Source organism: Oryctolagus cuniculus, chromosome 12 (assembly GCF_051225735.1).
Source record: "Oryctolagus cuniculus isolate XC-2025 breed Fujian yellow rabbit chromosome 12, ASM5122573v1, whole genome shotgun sequence".
Lineage (NCBI taxonomy): Eukaryota > Metazoa > Chordata > Mammalia > Lagomorpha > Leporidae > Oryctolagus > Oryctolagus cuniculus.
In genome coordinates this window covers 99722086-99728085 of record NC_142878.1, presented here as the reverse complement: position 1 = coordinate 99728085, position 6000 = coordinate 99722086, and positions in this window count along the sequence as shown.

The window sequence follows — 6000 nt, the reverse complement described above, 5'->3', positions numbered from 1 at the left end:
GGCACATCAGCTCAGTGGGCAGTTGGGCCACTTGCAGGGAGGCCCTGGCGTGCACCTTCCTGAACCTCTGCAGAGCCCCGGGGTGAGTGGGGCCCCCTGCTTCTGCCACAGGCTGTGGAGCAGCCGGGGTCGGGGGGCGGGTCACCCCGAATCCAGAAGGGGCTTGAGCAGAATCCCTGGCTGCAGACAGATAACCTTCCAGCGAGCCCTGGTCTCGGGAGCTACACGCCTTCCCCAGCAATTCAACGGCGCCCCGCCCAGGAGCACAGAGCGGCCGCTTCTGCTGGAGACGCCGAGCCTTGCGAGCACAGTTATTGGCTAGGAATAGATTTCTATCGATGATTGATTATCTATCTATCATCAGCCATCTGTCTGCCTGTCTATCTGTATCTATCACCTGTATTTCAAGAAGCAGACAGGCAGAGTTCCGACCTGGTGGTTCACTCTTCAAATGCCCACAACAGCCGGGGCTAGGCCAGGCTGAATCCAGGAACTCAGTCCTGGTCTTCCATGCGAGGAGCAGGGACCCAACTATGTGAGCCTCACTACTGCCTCCTTGGCTCTGCAGTAGCAGGAAGCTGGAGTCGGTAGCCAGAGCTGGGCATTGACCCAGATGCACTGATGTGTGATGTGAACATCTTGACCAATGTTTTTTTTTTTTTTTTTTTTTTTTTTTTTTTTTTTTTTTTGACAGGCAGAGTGGATAGTGAGAGAGAGAGAGAGAGACAGAGAGAAAGGTCTTCCTTTTGCCATTGGTTCACCCTCCAATGGCCGCCGCGGCCAGCGCACTGCGGCTGGCGCACCGCGCTGATCCGATGGCAGGAGCCAGGTGCTTCTCCTGGTCTCCCATGGGGTGCAGGGCCCAAGCACTTGGGCCATCCTCCACTGCACTCCCTGGCCACAGCAGAGAGCTGGCCTGGAAGAGGGGCAACCGGGACAGAATCCGGCGCCCCGAATGGGACTAGAACCCGGTGTGCCGGCGCCGCAAGGTGGAAGATTAGCCTAGTGAGCCGAGGCGCTGGCCTTAACCAATGTTTTAATGGCTAGGCCGAACACCTGCTCCAGGCAAGTTTGAAAGTAACTGATCCCAGCACTAGCCAGAGAACAGAACTCATGAAGACCCAAAACAACTTCACAGCTACACTTTTTTTCTTTGCATGCAGATATAGTTGAACTGCATTTTGAAAACCTACTCTGATAAAAATTAAAGTGTGGAAGTAATTACATGTATTGCAATAGAAGAATAGAAGAATGTTTTTTTTTAAAGATTTATTTTATTTATTTGAAAGACAGAGTTACAGAGAGAGGTAGAGACAGAGAAAGAGGTCTTCCATCCACTTGTTCACTCCCCAGAAGGCTGCAAAGGCCGGAGCTGTGCTAATCTGAAGCCAGGAGCCAGGAGCTTCTTCCAGGTCTCCCACAAGGGTGCAGGAGCCCATTGTCTACTGCTTTCCTAGGCCATAGCAGAGAGCCGGATTGGAAGAGGAGCAGCCAGGACTTGAACCGGCGCCCATATGGGATGCCAGCACTGCAGGCAGCAGCTTTATCCGCTACACCACAGCACCGGCCTCTGTCAGGTCCTTTAAAAAAAAACATTTAGGCCGGCGCCGTGGCTCACTAGGCTAATCCTCCGCCTAGCGGCGCCGGCACACCGGGTTCTAGTCCCAGTCGGGGCGCCGGATTCTGTCCCGGTTGCCCCTCTTCCAGGCCAGCCCTCTGCTGTGGCCAGGGAGTGCAGTGGAGGATGGCCCAGGTGCTTGGGCCCTGCACCCCATGGGGAGACCAGGAAAAGCACCTGGCTCTGCTTGCGAGCATTTCTTAGCTTTTTATTTTGGCCCACTGATCTGGACATGTAGTACCCTGCTATTTTAATTATTGCAGTTCTAGGAAATAGTCCGGTAATTGAAAGGGGCATGTTCCCCTTTGTGACTCTTTTTAAAACATTTATTTTTATTTATTTGAAAGGCAGGGAGACAGAGAGAGACAGAGACAGAGATCTTCCATCCATTGGTTCTCTCCCCATGTGTCCACAACAGCCAAGGCTGGGGCAGCCTGAAGTCAGGCAGCATTTCAGAGGGAGGGGGGGGGGGAGAGAGAGAGAGAGGTCTTGCATCTGCTGGTTCATTCCCCAGATGGCCGCAACAGCCAGAACTGAGCTGATCCGAAGCCAGGACCCTGGGACTTCTTCCAGGTCTCCCACGTGGGTGCAGGATTGGCGCAGCTCTGGCTATTGTGGTCATCTAGGGAGTGAACCAGTGAATGGAAGACTCTATTTGCCTCTGCCTCTCTGTAACTCTGACTTTCAAATAAATAAATAAAAATTAAAAAAAAAAAAACAAACCAGGGTTCTGACAAAGATAGCACCCTTTCAGAGGTGTCCTTCGTGTGGACAGATGATGAACTGGGGGAAATACAAGCATGGGGAGCTCTGGATCGCGAAGACACAGCCAACTCATCGCGCGATCCTAGCACACAAACTTTGCACTTACTCCCAGGTACCTGAGGAATGGCTGGGCTGCGGTGGAATCCTTTCTCTGCCTGGCCCTGCTGTGCCGCCCCTGCAAGGCTTCTGCCTCGCACCCAGAGCTGCAGCCTGCTCTGGGAGACGCCAGTGCCCCCGACAGGCCTGTGGCTGTCAGAATGCAAGTGTAGATGGGACAACCTTGAAACCCTGTGCGCCGTGGGTGGTAAAATGGCACAGCCAGCATGGAAAACAGCATGGGGGTCTTCAAAACGGGAAACATAGGGCTGGTATGTCGCACAGCGGTTGAATTACTGCTTGGGACCCTGTATCTCGTATGAGAACGCCTGGTTCAAGTCCCGGATACTCTGCTCTGATCCAGCTTCCTGCTAATGCATACAATACCCTGGGTGCCAGCAAGTGATGGCTCAAGTACCCGGATGGATGCAGCTTATTACATGCCTGGCCAACCCCTTTCTGCTGTAGGAGTTTGGGGAGTGAATCAGCAGATAGAAGATTCTCTCTCTCTCTCTCTCTCTCTCTCTGGTTTTGAAATAACATGAAAATCAAAAGTTTTAAAAGCAAAGCAAAAATAGAATGTCATATGAGTCAGCAATCACACTGGTCAGTATTCATTTAAAATCATGGAAAACAGGGGTTCACAGAGGTACTTGTACCCCTGTGCCCTAGTAGCCATATTTCCAATAGCCAAAAGGTAGCAGACACCCGAATACCCACTGATAGATGAAGAGACACACAGAAGAGAGTGAACCGGTGTACCCACGATGGAATATCAGTCAGCCCTGAAAAAGGACATTCTGACACCTGCTACACCTAAGGACGTTCTGATAAGTGAAGCAAGGCAGTCACAAATGGACAAATACTGTAGGACTCCACTTCCATGAAGGACCTAGAATAGCCACAGAGTTACAGAACCAGGAAGAAGGGCAGGGGCTGCCAGGGCCGGCAGTGGGGAGGGGAGGGGCTGGGGATGGTTGCGGATCCGGCAAAGTTTCTGTTTTGCAAGCTGGAATGTGTTCTGTGGTCAGACGGTCAGATGACCACCCAGTAAAGGTGTAGGTACTGAGTACCCTGGAGCTGTGTGTTTCAAGCCGGCTAAGACGGCAAGTTGAATGTTACGGACACCCCAGCTTCAACTGAGAAAATGGAAAACAGACAAGCAAAGGAATGATAAACACACTGTTCAGACCGGTGGTTACTTCTCAATGGGGGAGGCTGGGGTCCGGAGAGGAGAGGAGCCCTGGGTAGCTATTGGCAACGCTCCCGTTGGGGAGCGGGTTAACGAGGGTTGGTTAGAAATACACACACACACACACACACATAAATGCACACGTAAGCAAATGAAAGTCAATGAGATGAGAGCGCCCAGGCAGGGAGTAAATAATGATAGCTTGTCCTTAACCAAGAGTGACAATCTATCTTACTGCGTGCACAAGCAGCCCCAAAAAGTAAAAATCATTTTAAAAATGTGCTGGAAGCAAACAGACTGCTAAGTCACCCATGATTTATTAACTATGGTTAATGTCTTTGCAGGCTTCAATGTGCATGTGTGTGTGTGTGTGCCAACACTAGAATAGGGGAACATTTCTTTTTCATCTAACAGTAAGTTGATAATGTTTTTGCACACCATTAAATATTCTTTAATAACCTTTAAAATATAGTCATACAACTGCATGGTGTGGATATTTGAGGATTTATGTAAATGAAATAACTATTATTAGAATTTAAATTCTTCCTATAGCTTCCCTACTATTTATTTATTCTTTTTTTGTTCCAGCTTGCAATATTCTTGCACATTTAAGATTTTTGCTCTTTTTCTTTAGTTTATTTATTTGAAAGTGACAGAGAGAGAGGGAGAGAGAGACAGAGAGAGAGAGAGAGACAGAGAGAGAAAGAGAGGAATATTGTCCATCTGCTGATTCACTCCCCAAATTGGCCAGGACTGGGCCAGGCCAAAGCCAGGAGCCTGGAACTCCCTCTGGGTCTCCCACATGGGCAGCAGGGACCCGAGTACTTGCACCATCTTCCGCTGCTATCCCAGGCACATCAGCAGGGAGCTGGACTGGAAACAGACCAGCCAGGGCTTGAAACAGAGCTCATATACGACGCCAGTATTGCAGGCGGCAGTTTAACCTGCAGCATCAGAACCCCAGCCCCATGTTTATTGTCCTGAACTTTATTTATTTGTTTGTTTGAAAGGCGAGAGACAGAGACAGATACAGAGAGATGTCTCATTGTGGCCAGCAGGGAGCCAGGCTGAATTCAAGAACTAAGAATTCAATCCAGGCCGGCGCCGTGGCTCACTTGGCTAATCCTCCACCTGTGGCGCCGTCACCCTGGGTTCTAGTCCTGGTCTGGGCGCCGGATTCTGTCCCGGTTGCTTCTCTTCCAGTCCAGCTCTCTGCTGTGGCCAGGGAGTGCAGTGGAGGATGGCCCAGGTCCTTGGGCCCTGCACCTGCATGGGAGACCAGGAGGAAGCACCTGGCTCCTGGTTTTGGATCAGCTCGGTGAGCCAGCCGCAGCGCGCCAGCCCCAGTGGCCATTAGGGGGTGAACCAACAGAAAAGGAAGACCTTTCTCTTTCTCTCTGTCTCTCTCTCTCACTGTCCATTCTGCCTGTCAAAAAAAAAAATTAATTCAATCCAGGTGTCCCACAGGGGTACTGGGGACCCAAACGCTGGAGTCACCACTGCTGCCTCTCAATTTCCCTGCTATTAACAGATTGGGACAAATATCCTTGTAGGTCTATCCTTGTCCCTGTCCCGGCTTTTCTCCTTGGGGGAAACTCACGGATGTGTGGTGGGCTGAGATGTGGCAAAGCAGTTCAAGAAGCCAGCATCCCATATGGGCTCTGGTTCAAGCCCCAGCTGCTCCACTTCTGATCCAGCTAATGCACTGGGAAAGCAGTGCAAGATGGCCCCTGCAGCCATGTGGGAGACCTGGAAGAAGCGCTTGGCTTCAGCCTGGCCCAGCCCTAGCCATTGCAGCCATGTGGGGAGTGAACCAGCGGAGGGAAGATCTCTCTGTGTCTCTCTCTTTCTGTCTGTAACTCTACCTTTCAAATAAATAAATAAATCTTAATAAAAACAAGAAATGGATGTGGAAGGGTTAAGGTCTTTAATATCAAACAAATGATTCTCAGAAAAGGTTTACCAAAGCGCATTCCAGCAAACAAAATACACAAACAATAAAGAATCTGTTTTCTTATACCTCACCAACGTGGGATTTTTGAGTTTTTAAATCTCCAATTTAAAAAAAAATCTTATTTCCCTGATGTTCTAATTTGCATTTCTCTGATTACAACAGAGATTGAATATTAAAATGCTTCCACAGTTTAAAAAATTAACTAGTTTTTAATTGGAAAAGAATTCATCTACATGGTAAAAATACCAAAGAGCATAAAGCACCACACTGGCCAACAAAAGTCTCCTCCCTGCCTGGAACCCCCGTTGCCCAAGGCAGCCACTGTCACCAGTGTCCTGTTTCCCCTGATGGAACCATTACCTACAACGACAAGCA